General features: G+C 33.1%; 1 pseudogene; it reads left to right on the forward strand.

Annotated features, from left to right (window-relative positions):
- Window positions 1-1,514: 1,514 nt before the first annotated feature.
- LOC112861922 (U2 spliceosomal RNA) lies at window positions 1,515-1,588 on the forward strand (annotated as a pseudogene).
- Window positions 1,589-5,561: the final 3,973 nt, after the last annotated feature.

Below are 5,561 nucleotides of genomic sequence, written 5' to 3' on the forward strand. Positions count from 1 at the left end.
TGGGTGGCGCAGTCGGTTAAGCGTCCGACTTCAGCCAGGTCACGATCTCGCGGTCCGGGAGTTCGAGCCCCGCGTCAGGCTCTGGGCTGATGGCTCAGAGCCTGGAGCCTGTTTCCGATTCTGTGTCTCCCTCTCTCTCTGCCCCTCCCCCGTTCATGCTCTGTCTCTCTCTGTCCCAAAATAAATAAATGTTAAAATTTAAAAAAAAAACCTGAAGACAAATCCAAGGGTGAAGAAATAACAAATGACACTATATACATACTTTTATTATTGTGACTTGTAACTGATAACATAAGTTGCTAAACTCTGGAGTGGTTTGTTAACTGCTTCCCATGTTAACAATATAACAGAGACCTGGAATGTAAAATCCTTTTATCATTTAGAAAAGTGAAATTTAGTAATTAACTTTAGAGAGCCACGGGTTTCCTGTCAAGACAGACAGTATTAGTTTAGAGGCAGTGATTTGCACCAGGATTGTAACGACCACATGGTATCTAACAACCTGTGATATCTAAGCTACCATTTGTCCCCCTCAGAAACTATAGAAGTTGTCTTCTATTTTATTTTTTAAATGAATTTATTTAATATCATAGCATGAGCTTCCTAAGCATAGGAGCAGAGGGAGCAAAAATCACCAAAGATAAACAAAGTAAAATGACTTTTCTTCAATACCCTTCCTCATGTTTACATTAACAACTTTATTTTCCCCTTTGAAACTTGTTACAGATTAATCTACAACATTAATTTTTCCATCAATGAGAACACATTCCCATTAATTCTCTGGATTTTGCTTTTACCAACTTTCCTTCCTTCCTCTCTCCTCTGATTCTTTTGCTCTTTCTTCCTACATTTCTAACTCTCACTTGCTATTAGAATTTTTTGCAAAATCAAATCTGCTCATGTTTCTACTTTTTCTTTTCAGGAATATATCCCTCAAATAAATTTCTCTCTTTATGACTATTAATAGGCCAGTAGTATTGTTACTGACATTTTCTTGGCATTTTTTTTTCTTCCTGTTACTTTACTATGAAGTTCTCTATATATTGGTTTAATGAAAGCCTCTTTTAAACAACTTGTAGCTGAGTGCTTTTCTTATAGTAATATAATCTCTTACCCATTTTATCTTCTGCTATGTGCCCTTATTTATGTCCTTCTCTTTTTTTAATAATTTTGAGTTGACTATGGCAATTTTTCTCAAAACTGTTTGAAGTAATTGAATAAATTTTAATCTTTCAGATTTTAAACCATATAGCATGTAAACTTACACTTTAGATTTAAGACTTATCTCAACAATGAATTTAATCACTCTAAATCCCTTCCTTTATGAATTCTAGAAAATCTTGGATATCTTCTATATTCATTCCCCGATTTCATATATTTTTGTGTTTTTTATGAAGGCAAATTGAAATCATATTCACTCGTAATTTTACTAATTCTATATTTAAAGATTCCTTCTTGTATCTTAGGCCTTCTTTCTGAAATTATTTTTCTTCTTCCTAAATGATTTTAGTATAATCGCTTCTCGGCCTTTTGGCTAAGATCAAGTGTAGTATCTAAATGATTTTAGTATTTGTTTAAGTAATCCTTCCCAATTTATATTTTTGCCCTATTCTAGATTGACAGCCAACTAGGAATACAATTCAAGGTGACAGAATTTTTTTTTAATGATTCCACTGTCTTTCCAAGTCCACTGTTAGCGTCTGAAGAGTCTATGACTGACCTCATTATCATGTAGGTTATCAGCTTTTCAAGGTAGGGGGAAACAGCACAATCAGATTTGTGTTTTAGATAAATTCCCTGGAGGCATTATGAAGCCTGAAATGAAATAGGAAAGAGGCCAGTGTCAGGAGAAGAAATATTTTTGGTTGGGTTGTTAAATTCCAAACAGGGATTTAGAGCTTTAAAAAAGGCAAGGAGAACAGGAATAAAAAAAACAGATAATTTTACTTTTGAGGGTGGATTTTTTTTAATAATACAGCCAGTAAAACTAGCACACTTGAGAAAGAGTGGGGCGTGAACGGGATGTTTCTAATTTGGGTGATTGGGAAGAAGGTAAAACATTTATCTAATACAAGATCACATATTAGCTTTGAAGACTCCCATGATTTTGAGAGGCAGACAAATGGCAGAGCCTAGTCGTTCAAATAATAGCTATTAGAGCCAAAATATCTGTTTGGGTTCAAATCCTAAATCTAACACATACTGAGTAAATATTGCTCAAATTATTTTATCTGTTTGTGCCTCTGCTTCCTCATCAGTAATGTAATAATAATTATACTAACTCATAGGGTATTATGAGGATTAAATAGCATACGTAGATGTCATTTATGTGTGTGTATATATACATACATACATTCATACATAAATCTGTTTTAATCCTGGAAGAGGCTTTTTGTTACTTTTGTTAACTGAAAGAGCCTCAATGGCAAAGCACTGTAATACTTTGAACTCAGGCCTATTAGTAAACTAGGTAGGATTCTGGGAAATGCCCTTCCTTCAAAGAACCATAGTGACTAATTTGGGTATGTGGAAGTAGACTGAGTAGCCTCAGTTACTAATTGCAGACATGAGAGGACTCTTAGAGCCATATTATTAAGCATATGTGATACCTTAATTTTTTATAGAAGATCATAAGGAAAGGATCAGATTCATAAGTCCATATGCCTACCTTCTTGCTTTTAAGAAAGACCCATGATCCTGAACCATGTCATGGCATCCAACCTAACTTTTTCATCCTGCAGCACTGGAATAGCACAGCCAAAGTTCCGCTTCAAAAATTAGATACTACAAATGGCAGTATTTCTTTCTGTACCCTGAGTCTACCCGTTTTAGCAAATAAAAATACAGGAAAACCATTTAATTTTGAATTTCAGATTTACAAAAATCTGTTCTTAGTATATCTTGTGCAATAGTTGGAATATATACTAAAGCATACATATTGTTTATCTAAAATTCAACTTTAATTGAGCATCCTTGTCATTTGGCAAACCTGAGGATGCTGGCAGGCTTCTGTGCTTTAGCACAACTGACCCAAACCAACGTCCATTCAGCAAACCGAGTTCCTTTACCTGAGTAGGTATATTTAAAAAGCACTCAGATTAACTGGGATTTCCCATAAAGATATTTGGAAAATAAGGATACCCTTAAATATAAAGCAAGATGGAGGTTTAAAGCATTGGAATGAGACAGATTGGGCAACAAGACTCACTTCATTTGTGCATATGGGTACGTGAGTTCTTGTAAGGACTGGGAGCTGTTTGGGGATGTATTCACTGCAAAAATAGCGGTTACATGTTTATTATAAAAGCAAGATAGACATGGTGTATAAACAAAAAATGAAAAAAAAAGCCCATTAGTATGAGGAAACATACCTTTAAGAGAATCAATGGATGAAATCTTAAAGTTGGAAGAGGAAACATAAAGTTAGCCTGAAAAATTAAGTATCAAAAAAAAAAAAAAAAAAAAAAGAGAGCATGCCAAAGCATACATAATGCTTAACAGCTTCATTGTCAAATATGAAATTTGAAGTTAGCCTCAGAGAGATCTTCTTCACTGTATGTTGTAGAATAACAAGGAGTACTACATAGTTAAAAACATATGGAAGAGAAAAAAAATTAAAAAACCAACCAAACAAAACTATATAGAAGAGTAAAATGCTACAGTTAAGGAAGATATAAAGTTTCCATCTCAGCACACCTATTAAAAATCATTACCAATAACAAAATTAAATGGAGATAAATCCAATTTTATAGCATGAAGTGATTCAGAAAAATTCTTGTATTTTCAAAATATTTAACAAATACAAAATCTTTCCAAAGATTTAAATTTAATTGTTTCACTAGCCTAACCAAACAATAGCTTATTTTAGCTGTCCTAATATAACTAATTATTCATAGTTTACACCACTGCCTACAGCCTTATTAATGCTAAAAATAGATTATAGGTGAAGTCACCATATGAATCTTTTAATTAAAAACATGTATATATATTACATATGTATCTATATGATTAATGTTTTTAGATCATGCTACTGTTGGTGTTAAAATGCCTTTAATAGGATTATTTTATCATTTAAAATGTATAGTAGATATTTTTCTTTTGTATTTTCCCTAAAAATCTAAAATTATTTTGTATGTGAGTATGTGTAGGTGTGCATGGCATGTATGTAGGATGTTAATGAGGGGGTATGTTAACAATATATAAAGAAAGAGAATACAGAAAGTAGGTCTCAGCTACTTGCTGAATCATTGTGACAAAATAGTAACAGAAAACTTTTAATTATTTATGTGGTGAATTCCAAATATCTTATTTCACAGTAGTGCATATATTCCAAGATTTACAAGAAGTTTAACTGAAATGGTATTCCCTGATAACTTATTGAATAAAATAATAAATTCAAATAAGTTTTGTACGAAACTAAAAGGAGATGTCTAAATACAATAGATTTTGTTTTGGGAGGAGGACATTTAGAATTAATATGCCATTTTACTATTCAGAATATTTTTGCCATTTCTCATGATGGAAAGGCTCAAAATTGATTATTAAGTTCAAATTTGCACAGAAGTTGTATAATCCATGATTGTGAGTTACATTTGCAAATTATAAAGCAAGCTTTTTAGATAAATTTCCTGTCTATGTTTACTGAGTACCTGTCCAAATTTTTAGTTTGGCCATAATTTATAGATATTTCAGATAATTTGCTCCCCCTGGAGAGTATATCATGAAAAAAGAGACTCAATCTATGAAACCTACTTGAGAGATGGGATAGCAGAATTGTTGAAGCTCAGATTGTCTTATCGTGTTATCAAGCTGCATGAATTTAAATCCTGCCTGTATCACCAACCAACCATGTGCCAGTAGGGGATTTACTTATTCTTTACCTCCCTTTCATTGTTTAAACTATGGGAGAATCAAGGAGTATTCATTGTCAAGGCTTCAAATTTAAAATTTCAGAGATGCATCATGATATGGTAGTTAAGAGTCCAGAATCTGGAACCGAATGCTTTGGATTCAAGTCACAATTCTGCAATTTATCAGTTGTTTAGCTCTGAGAAAAAAATAATTGACATTATCTGCATCAGATTTTACCTTTGTAAAATTATAATAACAGTATTAATTAGCTTATACTCTTTATTTTGAAGATTATGTGAATTTATCCGCGAGAAATGCTTAGAACAATACCTGATTTAAATCAGTTGTGTGACTGAACAAACGTAAAGAAAGCCCTAAAGGAATGCCTAGAGAAGAGTCGGTGCTTAACTGATATTACCCATTGGGTTAGTTTCTATTAACTGAAACTAAGTTCAGAAGTCTGAAAACAGGGCATCAGTTAGGCTACCCTCCTTACAGAGACCATAGAAGGAAAACTGTTCCTTGACTCTTTCAACTTCTGGTGGCTGTTGGTGTGCCATAGTACATGGCCACATTCCTCTCTACTTGTCTCCTTATTGCTTTTCCTCTGGATGTGTGGTGATCTAATCTCTCTGCTTCTTTCCTAAAGGTATTTATGATGACATTTAAAATTCTTCCATATAATCCAGATTAACATACTTACCTTACCT

This window comes from Puma concolor, chromosome A1 (genome assembly GCF_028749965.1).
Source record: "Puma concolor isolate L17-30 chromosome A1, mPumCon1.1.hap2, whole genome shotgun sequence".
Taxonomy (NCBI): domain Eukaryota; kingdom Metazoa; phylum Chordata; class Mammalia; order Carnivora; family Felidae; genus Puma; species Puma concolor.